This window comes from Tachyglossus aculeatus, chromosome 1 (assembly GCF_015852505.1).
Source record: "Tachyglossus aculeatus isolate mTacAcu1 chromosome 1, mTacAcu1.pri, whole genome shotgun sequence".
NCBI classification, from domain to species: domain Eukaryota; kingdom Metazoa; phylum Chordata; class Mammalia; order Monotremata; family Tachyglossidae; genus Tachyglossus; species Tachyglossus aculeatus.
The window spans coordinates 95192800-95211644 of NC_052066.1; the positions used below are offsets into that span (position 1 = coordinate 95192800).

At 44.0% G+C, this 18845-nt stretch overlaps 1 protein-coding gene across 3 annotated transcripts in view; it reads right to left on the reverse strand.

Moving 5' to 3' along the window:
• PID1 (phosphotyrosine interaction domain containing 1) overlaps window positions 1–18845 on the reverse strand; it is a 143484-nt gene that overhangs the window by 64381 nt on the left and 60258 nt on the right. The window lies entirely within an intron of this gene.

An 18845-nucleotide genomic window follows, 5' to 3' on the forward strand; every position in this document is an offset into this window, starting at 1 on the left:
TTACTATGTGCAAAGCACTGTTCTAAGTGCTGGAATACCAGCTCTACCACTTGCCTGCTTGGTGACTTTGGGCAAATTACTTAATTTCTCTGTGCCTCAGTTACCTCGCCTATAAAATGAGGATTCAGGGCCTGTTCTTCCTCCTACTTAGATTGTGAGCCCTATGGGTGACAAGGACTGCATCATTCTGTGTCTTCCCTGGTGCTTAGAACAGTACGTGACACATAGTAAGCATTTAACAAATACTACAATTATTATTAGTAGTAGGTAATCAGCAAGGTATGGTAAGAGGGGGAAAACTGATTGAGTACCTTAAAGACGATGGTAAGGAGTTTCTGCTTGATGCAAAGACGGATTGGGCAACCACTGGAGGTTCTTGAGGAGTGAGAAGACATAGACTGAACAGATAAAAAAATTATCTGTGCAGCAGAATGAAGTAGGGACTGGAGTAGGAAGAGACAGAAGGCAGAGAGGTCAATGAGAAGGCTGATGCAGTAGTTAAGGCCGGATATAAGTGTTTCAATTTGTGTAGTAGCTGTTTAGATGGAGAGGAAAAGGTGTATTTTAGAGATGTTATAAAGGTAGAACTGGCAGGATTCTGTGGCATTGAATATGTGTGTTAATTGAAAGAAATATGTTGAGGATAAAGCTTGTGAGGCAAGGAGGAGGGTGGTGTTGTCTGCCTATAGTGATGAGAAAATCAAGGGAACACAGTATTTGGCTGGGAAGGTGAGGCGTTCTCTTTTGGACATGTTAAGTTTCAGGTAGTGGGACGACCAAGTAGAGATGTCATAAAGGCAGAAAGAGATGCAAGACTGCAGAGAAGGAGAAAGATCAGGGCTGGAGATGTAGATTTGGGAATCATTCAGACAGAGATGGTAGTTGAAGCCATGTGAGCATAGGAATTTTCCGAAGGAGGGGATATAATTACGGCATTTATTAAGGGCTATGTGCTGATGGAGAATAGAAGGGGACCCAGAACAGAACCTTGAGGAACTGCCACAGTTAGAGGGTGGGAGGTAGAGGAGGAGAATGGTAGCCAGCTCCTACAGAATAGTAGCCAGAGAGATCAGAGGAGAACAGAGAGAAGGTCAGTGTCAGTGAAGCCAATGCTAAATAACATTTCACAGAGAAGGCAACTAGGAGAGAATGGAGGATTAGGCTACTGGATTTGGCAAGAAGGAGGTCATTGATTGATTGAGAGGGAGAGGAACAGTCAGAGCAGGGGAGAGAGGCATGGTCAGAGGGATGGTTGAGAATATCAGAGAGCTGTGAGGTTAAGATATTTTTGGAGCCCAATGTCCAGAGAAAAAAGAAGGCCAGTTAGGCAACATCCTGTCAGAGTTCTCTGAATGACTCAAAGATGAGTTTGCTCCTTGAGGAGATGATTCAGGGAGGCCATGTGTAAAGCTATCCATTAGTGGCTGGAAACCAAGCTGGAAGCTAGGCCAGTGATCTTTTGTCTTGGCCTAAAATGGATAGGGTAGTACAGGGCATAAAGTTTTATTACAGCAATTTATGTTCCCTGAAGTTTCCCATGGGTTGCTCCTAGAAGTTGTGAAGGTCTGTCTGCCGAGATTTACTTAGGGGACTAGGGAGGGTGGTAGGATTTCAGTCAGTCAGTCAATCATAATTATTAAGCATTTCCCCTGTGCAGAGCACTGTACTAAGCACATGGGAAGCATGGGAAGCATTAAGAAACAGTGTGGCTCAGTGGAAAGAGCACAGACTTTGGAGTCAGAGGTCATGGGTTCAAACCCCGGGCCCACCAATTGTCAGCTGTGTGACTAAGCAAGTCATTTAACTTCTCTGTACCTCAGTTACCTCATCTGTAAAATGGGGATTAAGACTGTGAGCCCCCCGTGGGACAACCTGATCACCTTGTAACCTCCCCAGTGCTTAGAATAGTGTTTTGCACAAAGTAAGCGATTAATAAATACCATCATTATTATGGGAGAGTACAATGTAACAATATAGCAGACACATTCCCTTCCCTCAACAAGCTTACAGTCTAGAAGGGGAGACAGACATAATATAAATAAATAAATTGAAGATATGTACATAATTGTTGTGGGGCTGGGAGTGGGGATGAATAAAACGAGCAAGTCACGGTGACTCAGAAGGAAATGGAAGAAGAAAGGAGAGCTTAGTCAGGGAAGACCTCTTGGAGAAGATGTGCCCTCAATAAGGCTTTGAATGGAGTTGGGGGAAAGTAATTGTCTGTCGGATTTGAGGAGGGAGGGCATTCCAGACCAGAGGCAGAATGTGGGCAAGAGGTCAGTGGTGAAATAGATGAGATAGGGGTGAGGTTCTGTCTGCCAAGATTCACTTTGGGTAACAGGAACTCAGGAAAGAGCTTCCTCCCTGGAGGACAAGAGATATGAGCAATGCTAGGTGCAGTATCCTGTCTTCAAAGGGGACCCTAGATCCTTGGAAGAGCCATGGGTGACTGCCTTCCTGAACTCCCATCCTCATGCCTAGGGATAGATTTAACCACAAATAAATAAGTGCTCAATCAATACCATTGATAGATTGATTGATTGGACCTAACCACGAGGTCCAAGATTTAGCCCTTAAGACTGTAAGCTCCTTGTGGGAAGAAAACCTGTCTACTAACCCTGTTATAGCACACTCTCCCAAAAGCTTACCTCTCCTCTGAAGTGGTAAGCACTCAGTAAATATAACTGTGTTGACTGACAACTTTTTCTCTAGTAGACCTCTCCTCGAAGGATTTATCCAAGCCTCTCTTGAGCCAGTGGATATTTTTCCAATGGACAATTTTCTGTGGAACACAATCCCCACCCAAGAGGGAAAAGAAGGAAGAATAAACTGAGATCAAGGAATGAAGAAGTGAATTGAAAATGAGAAAGTGGAACTGTCTTTAGGCAACAACGTAAAGAAAGGAGCCGGGGTAACTGAAACCTGTTTGAAGGGGTGGGAATTCAAAGATACAGTAACAGTTAATAACCATGGCCTTTTCATATGCCTTGAGAAGATGGAAAAACCTAACCACAAGTTAGGAAGTTCTTAAGATTTAACCTATAAGATAAACCAACAAAATTTAACCTTAAGAGTGCAACGCTAGATTGCAAGCTCCTTGGAGGTAGGAATCAAATCTACCAACTCTGTTGTATTGTACTCTCCCAAATGCTTAGTAATAATAATAATAGTAATGGTATCTGTTAAGCGCTTACTATATGCCAAGCACTGTTCTAAGTGCAGGGGGAATACAAGATGATCAGGTTGTCCCACGTGGGGCTCACAATCTTAATCCCCATTTTACAGATGAGGTAACTGAGGCACAGAGAAGTGAAGTGACTTGCCCAAAGTCACACAGCTGACAATTGGCAGAGGCAGAATTTGAACCCATGACCTCTGACTCCAAAGCCCGGGCTCTTTCCATGGAGCCACGCTGCTTCTCCATGCTCTGCACACAATAAGTGCTCAAAACTTGCCATCGACTGATTGATTACAAGGGTCCTGATCATTACTCTGAAGGATAGGGCAAATTTCCCACCACATGCTATAAGGCATCAGATCTGGGATCCTATAGAGGCAATTGCTTTAGGATTCTAGAGACAGATACTGTCTTTGCCAATCATTTTGTCTTTCACTTCCCTCAAACTCACCTTCTCCACCATGTAAAGAAGAATCTACCATTAGCCTTTGCCCATCGATGTGGCAGGGAGTCCACTGAAATCCTTTCAGAATAATAGGCGATGTTCCCTGAAAGAGCTTATGTTAAAGATCAATCAAGCAATCAATTGTATTTATTGAGTGCTTATTTTATGCAGAGCACTATACTAAGTGCTTGGGAGAGTACAACAGAATTAGCAGACACATTCCCCACCCATAACAAGTTTATAATATAGAAGAGATTGAAAGACAAAACAAATGGGGGCCTCCTTTCTTCTTTTTCCTTTCTAGTCATAAAAAACCACAATTCTATATTCAAACTGCTGAACCCACACTGAGATGCCGTTCACTTATTCAGGAAGCAAAATTACTGGGTTGGTGATTATAAGCTGATGTTTAGCATGTGGAGGTTGCTGCTCTTCTTGTTTTACTCAGGGCTGTGATGTTGATTCCATAACTGGAGTCAGAGGACCTGGGTTCTAATCCTGGCTCTGCCTGTTGCCTGCTGTGTGACCCTGGGCTAGTTACTTGGCTTTTCTGTGTTTCGGGTCCCTCATCCTTAAATTGGGGATTCAATGCCTGTTCTCCTGCCTACTTAGACCATGAGCCCCATGTGAGACAGGGTCTCTCTCCAACTTGATCAAATTATATCTACTCCAGCACTCAGAAGAATGCTGGACAAATAAGTACTTAAGTAAAATAACACTAATAATAACAATAACAATAATGATAATAATAATCAGGCTAACGTAAACTGTGAGTGTGGTTCTCCTGATTGGCCTGCTGTTGTTACTGACACATAGCATCCTCATGTCCCATGTGGTATGTGGTAAATTTCTGGTTGTCTTTCCTCACCAAGTGCAACCTTTTGGTGAAGGAGCCTGGCCTAGTGGAAAGCTTACAGGCCTAGGAGTCGGAGGACCTACATTCCAATCCTGGCTCTGTCAGTTGCTTGCTGTATGAACTTGGTTAAGTCTCAACTTCTCTGGGCCTCAGTTTTCTCAACTGTAAAATGGGGATTAAATAACTGCTCCCCCTTCCTACTTAGACTGTAAGCAGTATGTGGGACAGAGACTCTGTCCAACTGATTAACTTGTATCTATCCCAGTGCTTAGAACAGTACTTGACACATAGTAAGCGCTTAATGAGTACCATAAAAAATCTAATTTGGTTTTGGGTGAGGCAGGTACTTTTTGTGGACTCCTTTTCTAGTGCCTCTCCCAATTTGGGTGAGCAATGCATATCTACATAGGGCTGCTCCGACTCCCAGAGTGTAAATAGAATAAATCTGGTTGATTGATTGATAATCTAATGGATAGAGCACGGGACTGGGAGTCAGAAGGACCTTGGTTCTAATTCCAACTCTTACACCTGTCTGCTATGTGACCTTGGGCAAGTCATTTTACTTCTCTGGGCTTCAGTTACCTCATCTGAAAAACGGGGATTAAAACTATGAGCCCCAGGTGGGACAAGGACTGTGTCCAACCTGATAGCTTGTATCTACCCCAGAACTTAGTACAGTGCCTGAAACATAGTAAGTGCTTAACCAATACCATAAAAAATACAGTTTACTAAGTGCTTGGCAAGTTCAACAGAAACATAAAACAGTTCCCTTGCCCATGAGGAGCTTACATTTAAATGGGGAACCTCAGAAGTATTCACAAGCAGTGGGATCAGAAAAAATAAAATTGAATGCTCAATCAAATATACAGATATACTCAAGGGCTGAAGATGAGTATAAATAAATAAATACATGCTGATAAATTGAACCTCAGTAGTATTCACAAGCAGTGGAATCAGAAAAAATAAAATTAAATGCCAATCAAACATACGGATACACTCAAGGGCTGAACATGAGTATAAATAAATAAATACATGCTGATAAATTGATTATGCTCCCAGAGCTCATTCTTTGCAAGCCTTCGTAAAAATATGGCTCCTAAGGGATGCTGATGAAACTGCCCGAGAAGATGGAAGCTCTTTCAGAGGTTGTCCGGGGTTCTCAGCCACACAGACTGTGGGACTCCATCTCAATCTGGTAGACCTTCAACTAACACCAAAGACTGTCTGTCAATGTTCCACAGGATTTATAAGACACACCAGCTTGAAATCTCTTATCAGAGAAGACTCCTTTCATGTCTCCTGAACATGATTAATGACCGTGTTAAGAAGCAATGTAGCCTAGTGGAAAGAACTCGGACCTGGGAGTCAGAGGACTTGCATTCTAATCCTGGCTCTGCCACTTATCAAGCTGTGTGGCCTTGGGCAAGTCACTTGGCTTCTCTGTGCCTCAGTTCCCTTATCTGCACAATGGGGATTCAATAACTGTTCTCCCTCATAGTTAGCCTGTGAGCCCCAAGTGGGACCTGATTATCTTGTATCTACCTCAGGTTTTGGTATAGTGCCCGGCACATAATAGTAATGATGGCATTTATTAAGTGCTTACTATGTGCAAAGCACTGTTCTAAGAGCTGGGGAGGTTACAAGGTGATCAGGTTGTCCCACGGGGGGCTCACAGTCTTAATCCCCATTTTACAGATGAGGTAACTGAGGCACAGTTAAGTGACTTGCCCAAAATCACACAGCGGACAATTGGCGGAGCCGGGATTTGAACGCATGACCTCTGACTCCGAAGCCCATGCTCTTTCCACTGAGCTACACTGCTTCTCTGACAATTATTATTATTATTATTATTATTACATATCCCCTAAAAAAAGTTTGCCAGCCCTACCATAAAGTTTCACACCTCTCTTTGTCAGTCAGGTCATACTATTTCACTCTTCTAGGCAAGGTACCAGCATTGCTCTTGGGGCCCTTCTCTCTGTTCATGTAAAGGGACTCTTCAGACTCTCAAGACTCTCTCCATCAAGCACTAGTTTTATAGGGATCCCATTGAGCACAGAGCACTACATTAAGTACTGGGGAGAGAACAGTAAAAGTAGAGACCCCGATGCCTGCCCCCAAGGAGCTTACAATCTAAGAGGGAGGGCTTACATCTACCAGTTTTCAACCCATCCCTCAGCCCCAGGAAGATCAAAGAGAAGCAAGAAAATAAATGAATTGTTTTGTAAGAAAGAAAAATGCTCCTTTCCTAGAAACCTCCAAGCTGTTGGGATTTTGCACCACCGCATGCATAACATGCCAGCAAAAACCTCCAGTGAGTTGCTCAACAGTTGGAGTTACTCCACCTACTTGTGTTTACTGTTAGAATCTTGAGAAGTTCACCTCATCTGCTCAACAGATGGTCACATTCTCAGTCCATAAGACAACTTGCTGTGCACCAAATGCCTTTGAAATACTTAGCAAAGTTATTTCACTTCTTTGCTAGACTTTGTTGCTCCAGAAAAGCTAACATTTGTCGAAAATACACAGATTAAGTACACACTTGCATAACTTAGACTGTGAGCTCTATGTGGGGCAGGGACTGTGTCTGAACTGATCAACTTCTACGTACCCCAGGGCTTGGTATAGTGCTTGGCATATAGTAAGAGCTTAACAAATACCACAGTTATTATTGCTTACACCAAAAGCAGCTGCAAGTTTTGGATCAAACTAAGTACTACAAGTTGTCTCTCAGAGCAGCAAAATGGACAGTGACCTGCTCAGAACCAAAACTAATAAGCAGACAGAACAAACAAGCTGGACCAAAGCCCCAAGAGATAGTTTTTGTTTTTCCTCTCCAGAAATGTCTAAGCCATGCTAACTTAATTAAGACAGGCCCCAGTTTTAGGCAAGGAGACAGAATGTACTAGTTGTGAGAAATGGTAAATTCTTCTCCGGCACCCAAGCTGAAGAAGAAACCTAGAATGATCCATTCTCCTCCACATGTTTTTCCTGAACTCTACAATAGGCCAGACTGGTGGAGTTTAGTCTGACTTCTCAAATGTAATCACACCCTGAGCAATTCATTTGACTTTTAAAAGATTCATTCATTCATTCATTCATTCATTCATTCATTCATTCTCTCATTCATTCATTCATTCTCTCATTCATTCATTCATTCAATTTATTGAGCACTTAGTGTGTGCAGAGCATTGGAAAGTACAATTTAGCAACAGAGACAATCCCTACCTAACAACAGGCTCACAGTCTAGAAGGGGGGGAGACAGACAACAAAACAAAACAAGTAGATAGGCATCAATAGCATCACTATAAATAAATGGAATTACAGATATATGCACATTATTAATAAAATAGAATAATAAATTTGTCATCCTCGACTCTGCTCTCTCATTCACCCCACACATCCAATCCGTCACCAAAACCTGCCGATCTCATCTCCACAACCTCGTCAAGATCTGCCCTTTCCTCTCCATCCAAACTGCTACCTCGCTGGTTCAATCTCTCATCCTAACCCGACTGGATTATTACACCAGCCTCCTCTCTGATCTCCCAACCTCCTGTCTTTCCCTGCTTCAGTCTATACTTTACTCTGCTGCCTGGATTATCTTTGTACAGAAACACTCTCGGCATGTCACTCCCCTCCTCAAAAATCTCCAGTGGTTGCCTCAACCTACGAATCAAGCAGAAACTTCTCACTCTCAGCTTCAGGGCTCTCCATCACCTCACCCCCTCCTACCTCACCTCCCTTCTCTCCTTCTACAGCCCAGCCCGCACCCTCCGCTCCTCTGCCACTAATCTCCTCACTGTGCCTCATTATCGCCTGTCCCGCCGTCGACCCCTGGCCCACGTCTTTCACCTCCCTCCACACATCCGCCAAACTAGCTCTCTTCTTCCCTTCAAAGCCCTACTGAGAGCTCACCTCCTCCAGGAGGCCTTTCCAGGCTGAGCCCCCTTTTTCCTCTCCTCCTCCCCATCGTCCCCCCACCCTACCTCTTTCCCCTCCTCACAGCACTTGTATGTATTTGTACATATTACTCTATTTTACTTGTACATATTTACTACTCTATTTTATTAATGATATGCATATAGCTATAATTCTATTTATTCTGACAGTTTTGACACCCGTCTACATGTTTTGTTTTGTTGTCTGTCTCCCCCTTCTAGACTGTGAGCCCATTGTTGGGTAGGGACAGTCTCTATATGTTGCCAACTTGTATTTCCCAGGCACTTAGTACAGAGCTCTGCACACAGTAAGCGCTCAATAAATATGACAATGAATGAATGAATGACACAAGTGCTTTGGGGTGGGGAGGGGGGTAGAGCAGAAGGAAGGAGTTGGGGTGATGGGGAGAGGAGGAGCTGCAGAGGAAAAGGGGGGCTAAGTCTGGGAAGGTCTCCTGGAGAAGGTGAGCCTTCAGTGGGGCTTTGAAGAGGGGAAGTGTGCTAGTTTGGTGGATGTAAGGAGGGAGGGCATTCCAGGCCAGAGTAGGACGTGGGCCAGGGGTTGACAGCAGGACAGGCAAGAATGAGGTACAGTGAAAGGGTTAGCACCAGAGGAGTGGAGTGTGTGAGCTGGGATGTAGAAGGAGAGCAGGGAAGTGAGGAAAGAGAGGGCAAAGTGATGGACAGCTTTGAAGCCAATAGTATATAACCTAGCAGAGCATGTTTCTGCTTTAAGAAAGTGGCACATGGATCCAGCAACATATCTGCACATATCCCACCTCTAGACTGTAAGCTCATCATGGGTAGGAAATGTGTCTACCAACTCTGTTGTACTCTCCCAAGTACAGTGCTCCGCATATAGTAAGAGCACAATAAATACTGATGATGATGATAATGATGAAGATGACTGGGGAGCAGTCCATTCCCAGAGACTCAATCAATTAATGGTATTTGAGAGTGTACTGTGTGTGCAGAGCACTGTACTAAGTGCTTGGGAGAATACAATACACTGAATTGGTAGACACATCCCCTGCCCACAGTGAGCTTAGGGAAGCCTATTTTCATCATTGTCAGTATGTATTGAGCGCCTACAATGTGCAAAGCACTGAACATGCTGCCGGTGAGAGTGAAATAATAGGAGCATTCATTTATTCATTCATTCATTCAATCGTTTTTACTGAGTGCTTACTGTCTGCAGAGCACTCTACTATAAATGCTTGGAAAGTACAATTCGGCAAGATAAAGACAATCCTTACCCAACAACGGGCTCACAGTCTAGAAGCAGGGTGGGTCAGTGGAAAGAGCATGGGCTTTGGAGTCAGAGGTCAGGGGTTCAAATCCCAGCTCCGCCAATTGTCAGCTGTGACTTTGGGCAAGCCATTTAACTTCTCTGGGCCTCAGTTACCTCATCTGTAAAATGAGGATGAAGACTGTGAGCCCCCCATGGGACAACCTGATCACCTTGTAACCTCCCCAGTGCTTAGAACAGTGCTTTGCACATAGTAAGCGCTTAATAAATGCCATTATTATTATTATTAAGTGGGGAGACACAACAAAACAAAACAAGTAGACAGGCATCAATAGCATCAAAATAAATAAATAGAATTATAGATATATAAATTATAGAGCAGAAATGGTCACTTGTCCACAAAAAGCTTACAATTTAATGGGGGCAAGCACCAAAGACAGTATAGATACAATGAGAACAAGAGAGACAGCATAGTCACAGTTAGTAACAAAAGAAGTTAAAAATTAATTAAATGAATGGAATTAATGCACTAGCACATGTAGGTGTTAAGGGTGGTTGATGCTAGGACATGACCTGGGAGAGGGTAATTAGCTGGGGATTGCTCCTGGAAGTGACTTTTTTTTTTCAGAAGGCTTTGAAGGTGGGGAGGGAGGGATTTAGAGGAAGAAAGAAAGTCCCTTGCAGAGAAAAGAGCAAATACAGTGGGGTGGAGATGGGAGAGTTGAGAGCTAGGTGCCGAGCTGTTCTTGAGCTTGAACACAACACTGTTGATGGTGACACTGCACCCGTGAGTGTAAGAATCCCAGAGGGAGGATCTCTAACACAATAGCATGATTTGTCCTCGAAAATATAATAGTGCATCTTTTCTGGGCCCTTGTCAATTGGATGAGTATTGCTCCAACACCACTGGGCAATATGGGAAAAGTATATCCTACCCCCAAGTAGAACATGTGTTTGAGTTATCTTTGCAGTTGTGTGACAGCTTGTGCTGAGTCAACTGCACTCTCTTGGCCAGTCCCCCGGACCCTGCGGCAGGGATTATGAGATGGCCGGTAGAAAGTACGGATTATCTTTCTACAGAAATGCTCTGGGCATGTCACTCCCCTCCACAAAAATCTCCAGTGGTTGGTTGCCTATCAACCTTTGCATAAAGCAAAAACTCCTCACTATTGGCTTCAGAGCTCTCCATCACCTGGCCCCCTCCTTCCTCACCTCCCTTCTCTTCTTCTACAGCTCAGCCCGCACACTCTGCTCTCTGCCGCTAAGGAGGCAGAATTAATAAGGAATTAACAGGAAGTAAAAAAAATATGTCCAGATGAAATTGCTGAATAAATAATTGAATATTAGAGTGAATAAACATATGCCCATAAGTGTTGAGGCCAGGAATTGAATTGAAGTGTTAAGGTTGGTTGTTGGTATGACTAAAGTGTTATGAGTTAGTCAGGGAAGGCTTCCTGGAGACTATTCTAATTTTCTTCCAGCCCGGATCCAACCCAAGGGCCTGGGCGATGAAAAGAGAAGCAGTGTGGCTCAATGGAAAGAGCATGGGCTTTGGAGTCAGAGGTCGTGGGTTCAAATCCTGGCTCCGCCAATAGCCAGCTGTGTGACTTTGGGCAAGTCACTTAACTTCTCTGGGCCTCAGTTACCTCATCTGTAAAATGGGGATTAAGACTGTGAAACCTCCGTGGGACAACCTGATCACTTTGTAACCTCCCCAGCGCTTAGAGCAGTGCTTCACACATAGTAAGCGCTAAATAAATGCCAATTAAAAAAAAAGAAAAAAAAGAAAATTAGATATTTCTTTTGATTTAAAAGAGGATACATAATGGCCATAAACATAAATTATCAATTACTTATTTATTCAAATGAATGTCTGTCTTCCCCTCTAGATTATAGGCTTGTCATAGGCAGGGGATATGTCTGTTAGTTGTCGTATTGTGCTCTCCCAAGCACTTGGTACAGTGCTCTGAACATAGTAAGTGCTCAGTAAATACCACTGATAGATTAACAAATAAAGCCAATTCGGTGGCCCAAATATTACAAATATAATTAGCTAATCATGCAACTTCCTGTTCTAATGATTCTAAGAACCAAAACAAATACTGGGCAAAATGATTGCTATGCTGAAGTTAGTAGCATTTATCACTAAGCTTGGTAGAGAAAAATAAGAATTGGAATGAGATTATGAGTTCTAGAGTATTTACAGCTGTAGGACAGCAGAGTGGGAAGATAACAAAGATACAGGCAAAGGCCGAGAATCAAGCATAATTTCCAAATACCTTTTCGTGACACCCCAGTCATTTGAGAGGCAACAGCTGGATTGCGGCAGACTTTTTCAGAAAGTTTACCTACCCAGCACTAGAGAAAATGCAGTCAAGTTGACTGAGTTCAAAAGTTGGTGGAATCGGAAAGGGTTGGAAACTCATCAAGAGCTCCAATTTCCTGAACTCCATGAGGACATCAGTCGGCAGAGCCACATTTAAAACTGTAGGTGGTTATTCCATCTGCTGCCAATGGCCTGCCCCGCTTGGGATATGGTTGTAAACACGAGGGAAAGAAAAATGAAAGGGGAGGTGTGGGTTGCAAGGAAGAGGAATTGTGGGGAGAAGAAGGAGGAGTTGGATGTGGAGAGGGGAGGGATGGGCAAGGAGAAAGAGAAGCAACGTGGCCTAGAGAAGCCCAGACCTGGGAGTCAGAGAACCTGGGTTCTGCTACCAAGCCGTCACCAAAACCTGCCGGTCTCAGCTCCGCAACATTGCCAAGATCCGCCCTTTCCTCTCCATCCAAACCGCTACCCTGCTAACTCAAGCTCTCATCCTATCCCGTCTGGACTACTGCACTAGCCTTCTCTCTGATCTCCCATCCTCGTGTCTCTCTCCACTTCAATCCATACTTCATGCTGCTGCCCGGATTATCTTTGTCCAGAAACGCTCTGGACATATTACTCCCCTCCTCAAAAACCTCCAATGGCTACCGATCAATCTGCGCATCAGGCAGAAACTCCTCACCCTGGGCTTCAAGGCTGTCCATCACCTCGCCCCCTCCTATCTCACCTCTCTTCTCTCCTTCTACTGCCCAGCCCGCACCCTCCGCTCCTCCACCACTAATCTCCTCACTGTACCTCGCTCTCGCCTGTCCCACCATCGACCCCCGGCCCACGTCATCCCCCGGGCCTGGAATGCCCTCCCTCTGCCCATCCGCCAAGCTAGCTCTCTTCCTCCCTTCAAGGCCCTGCTGAGAGCTCACCTCCTCCAGGAGGCCTTCCCAGACTGAGCCCCTTCTTTCCTCTCCCCCTCGTCCCCCCTCCATCCCCCCGTCTTACCTCCTTCCCTTCCCCACAGCACCTGTATATATGTATATATGGTTGTACATATTTATTACTCTATTTATTTATTTATTTATTTATTTTACTTGTACATTTCTATCCTACTTATTTTATTTTGTTGGTATGTTTGGTTCTGTTCTCTGTCTCCCCCTTTTAGACTGTGAGCCCACTGTTGGGTAGGGACTGTCTCTATGTGATGCAAATTTGTACTTCCCAAGCACTTAGTACAGTGCTCTGCACATAGTAAGCGCTCAATAAATACGATTGATTGATTGATTGATTGGGTTCTAATCCCGGCTCTGTCACTCGTCTGCTATGTGACCTAGGGCAAGTCACTTAACTTCTCTGGGCCTAAGCTATCTCACCTATATAATGGGGATTAAGACTGTGAGCTGTAGTTGGTACGTGGACTGTGTCCAACATGATAACCTTGTATCTACCCCAGTGCTTAGCATAGTACCTGGCATATAGTAAGCACTTAACAAATACCATTAAAAAAACAGAGGGAAAGAGAGGCAGGGAACAAAAGGAATGGGAAGAGATTGGGAACAGGGAGGAGAGAAAAAAGGAAGGAGAGGCGGAGTTCTATTAGGGTAGAAACAAAATAATTAGAGTGGACACAGTACCTAGTCCATGTGGCTCACAGTCTAAGAGAGGTACTTTTTTTAAAATGGTATTTATTAAGTGCTTACTATTTGCAAAGCACTGTTCAAAGTGCTGAAGCACTGTTCTAAGCCCTGTCTTACGCTCTCCCCAATATTTCATCTCAGACCCATTGCCGGTGACTTTCTCCCTGCTCAGAAGTCAATCCTCCATCAAATCCTGTAAATAATAACAATAATAATGGTATTTGTTAAGCACTTACTATGTGCAAAGCACTGTTCTAAGCGCTGACTGCATCCCTACCCACTCCAAAACCCTCCTAAAAAGATTCTTCATCTGAGAGGCATCCTCTAAGTCTTAACTTCTCAGGTCAACCTGTGCCATCCATCACCTTAGCCCTCATGTTATTATTTGCTTCATTTACTCACTTTATCATTTGCATCTATGCTCTTTTATCTACTGTGTATTTGGAAATTTATGTTTGTCTCCTCCATCAGATGGTGAATTTCTCTAGGTCCAGAGACTACATTTTATGCCAAACTGCACATTCCTAAGTGGCTAATACAGTGCCCTGCCCATAGCAGGGGTTCAATAAATGTTATTAATAGTGATAATTAAATTCCTGCTCTCTCTCCCATTTAGATTGTGAGCCCCATGTAGAACCAGGCCTGTGTCTGATACAGTTATCTTGTATCTACTCCAGAGCTTAGTACAATTTTTGGTTTGGTTTAACAGATGCCACAATTATTAATTATGATGAAGAGAATGATAACGATGATGAGGAGGAAGTTTCTGTGAAGGAAAGATATTAATTGTCCCCAACTCTTTGAAATGTTATCAGACCTTGGTTTCACTGACATGGTACTTACCTGGCTCCATACCTACCTCTCTGATCACTCCTTCCACCTCTCAACCCAATTGGTCAATCAATCAATGATATTTATTGAGTGCTTACTGTGTGCAGGACACTGCACTAAGTACTTGGGAAAGTATAATACCACAGCGCTAGTAGACATATTCCCTGCCTATGAAGATCTTACAGTATTAAAGGGGAGATGGGCATGAAAATAAATTACAGATATGGATGTAAGTGATGTGGGGCTGAGGATGGAGTCAATATCACATGCTTAAAAGGGTACAAATCTAAGTGCAATGGTGATGCAAAAGGCAGAGGGGAAATGAGGGCTTAATCTGGGAAGGTTTCTTGGAGGAGAAGTGATTTTAATAAGGCTTTGAGAAGCTTTGAGAAGCAGTGTGGCTCAGTGGAAAGAGCACGGGCTTTGAAGTCAGAGATCATGGGTTCAAATCCCGGCTCTGACAATTGTCAGCTATGTGACTTTGGGCAAGTCACTTAACTTCTCTGTGCCTCAGTTGCCTCATCTGTAAAATGAGGATTAAGACTGTGAGCCCCCCGTGGGACAACCTGATCACCTTGTAACCTCCCCAGTGCTTAGAACAGTGCTTTGCACATAGTAATAATAATAACAATGGCATTTGTTAAGTGCTTACTATGTGCAAAGCACTGTTCTAAGCGCTGGGGGGATACAAGGTGATCAGGTTGTCCCATGGGGGGGTCACAGTCAATCCCCATTTTACAGATGAGGTAACTGAGGCTCAGAGAAGATAAGTGACTTGCCCAAGGTCACACAGCAGACATGTGGCAGTTGGGATTTGAACCCATGACCTCTGACTCCCAAGCCCAGGCTCTTACCACTGAACCACGCTGCTTCCTATGTGCCAGGCACTGTACTAAGCGCTGGGGTAGATACAAGCAAATGGGGTTGGGCACAGTCCCTGTCCACTGTGGGGCTCCCAGTCTCAATCCGCATTTTGCAGATGAGGTCACTGAGGCCTGGAGACATAAAGTGACTTGCCCAAGGTCACACAGCAGAGAAGGGGCAGAGTCAGGATTAGAGCCCATGGCCTTCTGAACCCCCAGGCCTGGGCTCTGGCCACTACACCAGGCCGCACGTCAAATACCACTGATGATGATGATGGCTCATTGACCTTGGAAGCTTCCTGACTTAATAAATGCCATCATTATTATTATTATTATTTGAAGGTGGTGACAGTGGTGGTCTATGGCTTAATAGTGGGTGACTTTCAAAGCTCACACTTTTTTCTGTGGATCTAAGGAAGTGTGCTAACATACTTATAGTGGTTAATGTGTATCTATGCCTGAATATTTGAGGGTGGATAAGATTTTGAATTTGGATGAGCTTCCCCACCGTTTTTCTCCCCATTCATTAAACCAAACTGCATCTGCCTCCTGTGTGACATTAAGCTAGTCATTTGGCTTCTCCGTGCCTCAGTTTTCTCATCTGAAAAATAGGGATGAAATACCTGTTCTGTCTTCCCCTGAGACTGTGAGCCCCACCTAGAACAGGGACTTTAATCTGACCTAATTACCTTATATCTACCCAAGCACTTGGGGCAGTGCTTGGCACACACTAAGCGTTAACAAATACCACAATTCTGAGTTTTTCAAAATATTGGGATATACTGAGGAGCAGTGTGGCCTAGTGGAATGAGCATGACCCTGGGAGTAAGAGGACCTGGGTTCTAATCTCAGCTCTGCCAGTTGCCTGCTGTGAGAACTGGGGAATGTCACTTAAATTCTCTTTCCTCAGTTTCCTCAATTGCAAACTAGGGATTCAATTCCTGTTTTCCCTCCCACTTAAACTATGACCCCCATGTGGTAATGTGTGTTGACCTGATCCACTTGTATCTACCCCAGTACTTAGAGCAGTGTGGTCCCATGAATCTCTCTCTGGTTCCTCAAATCCTAACCTTTAGCCTCATATGGGTCAGGGACCGTGTCTGACCTGATTATAGTAAGCACATAACAAATATCACAATTATGCTTATTATTACAGCCATCGCAGTGTTGTGGCTTGGAACCTTGATCCAAGACATCTGAAAGAACTCAGACTGTAACACCTACCTCCCCTGAACTCCTCACTGCTGGAATGTGCGCATTTGTATCCAAGTGTGGGGGTGGTCTGCTATGTTGTATCCCTTTCCTCCACTTCCCAAAGTTTCCTCCAAGTCCATTCTCCTGGCTCAGAGACTCTCTTCCACCCGGTCACTGCTGTTGGCCCTACCTCAGTCCCTGATGGCCCCAACTCTCATCCCACCACTCTGTATCTGAGGTCCTGGCTTCTCATCTATTCCTGGTCTGCATTGCCCTGAAGCCCACCTAATCTCTCTACTCTCCCTCAGTGGGGGATTCTTCTTGCTACCCATTCAGTCGGTTTGGGCTCTCTCCCTTGTCATGGCTTCCAGCAACCTTCACTTTTTATTAATGGTACTGTTAACTAATAATAATAATAATGACATTTGTTAATCGCTTACTATGTGTGACGCACTGTTCTAAGTGCTGGGGGGGGGAAAGGTGATCACTGTCCCACGTGGGGCTCACAGTCTTAATCCTCATTTAACAGATGATATAACTGAGGCTCAGAGAAGTTAAGTGACTTGCCCAAAATCATACAGTTTACAAATGGCAGAGCTGGGATTAGGACCAATGACCTCTGACTCCCAAGCCCAGGCTTTTTCCACTGAGCCACGCTGCTTCTTTAAGTACTTAAGTAAGGTAAGTACTTACTATGTGTCAAACACTATTCTAAGTGCTGGGGTAGATGCACTGGCACTGGGGTTGATTAGGTTGGACACAGCCCCTGTTCTGCAGAGGCTTACGGTCTAAGTAGGAGGGAGAACAGGAGAACTGAAGCCCAGAGAAATTAAGTGACTTGCTAAAGGTCACACAGCAAGCAATTGGCAGAGCCCAGTTTAGAACCCAGTTCCTCTGACTCCCAAGCCAGTGTTCTTTCCATTAGACCATACTAATTCTCACTCCCACCTCCTCTTTCTCTCCGCTCCTTTCAGCCATGCTCTTCCTCTCTGCTTCCAACCTCTGGATGGTTTCTCCATCCCCTTCAATTCTCTCTCTCAGTCGAGGATTCCAGCTCATGCTGTTTCCTTCTGGCTCTCCCCATTTGGCTTTGAACATGCTCCGGGCAGCTTGGAAATAATTCCCTCAGCTTCAGGAATTAAGATCCCTTATTCCCATCTCCAATTTGATCTCCACATTGCGAAGCAGCATGGCCTAGTGCAAAGAGCACATTAGAGGACCTGGGTTCTAATCCTTATTTTGCCAATCAATCAATCATATTTATTGAGAGCTTACAGTGTGCAGAACAAAATAACAGACATATTCCCTGACCATATCAAGCTTACAGTCTAGAGGGAACTCACACTGGCCTGTTTTGTGCCCCTGGACAAGTCATTTCACTTCCCTATGCCTCAGTTTCTTCATCTGTAAAATGAATATTCAATATTTGCTCACCCTTCTACTTAGACTGTGAGCCCCATCTGGGACAGGGACAATGTCTGACCTCCTAATTTTTTATCTACCCCAGTGCTTAGTTCACTGTTGAAGACTGTGAGCCCCAGACAGGGACTGTGTCCAACCCAATTTGCTTGTATTCACTCCAGCGCTTAGAACGGTGCCTGCTACAAAGTAAGCTTTTAACAAAGACCATTATTATTATTATTATTATTATTATTATTATTATTATTATTATTACCTAGCAAGTGTGGCTTAGTAGACAGAGCCTGGGCCTGGGATTAAGAAGGACCTGGGTTCTAATCCCAGTTCTGCCACATCCGCTGTGTGACTTTGAGCAAGTCACTTAACTTCTCTGTGCCTTAGTTACCTCATTTGTAAAATGTGGATTCAGAGTGTGATGGGGGTAATGTGTCCAACCTTATTAACTTGTATCCACCACAGTGCTTAGAACTGTGTTTGGCATACACTAAGCACTTAACAAGTACTATAATTATTTATTATTATTATTATTAAGTGTTTAACAAATACCACAGTTATAATTACTAGACCTCAGAGAAGTGATGGCAGTGAATGTAGTGTGGCTTTAAATACCTGAGAATGAAGCAAAATGACTGATACAGTTCAGACAGCACAACTGAAACCTGTGGTACTGTCTCCTAGTCTAGAAGGGTGGCAAAGCTCTCCGGCGGGCCCACCTGCTGGGAGATCACATTTCTCCAGGCAAGATTTTAGGATGCCTTCCTGTTATCCATGACATTTTAGCTATGATGCGAGTGTGTGTCATTGCCAAATGCAGTAATCAACAGGGCAACCTTTCCAGGAACTCAACTAAACTCATAACTGGAATTTTCACTAGGAGTTGGTTCATTTTTTTTTGTTTTACCTTACAAGGGGTA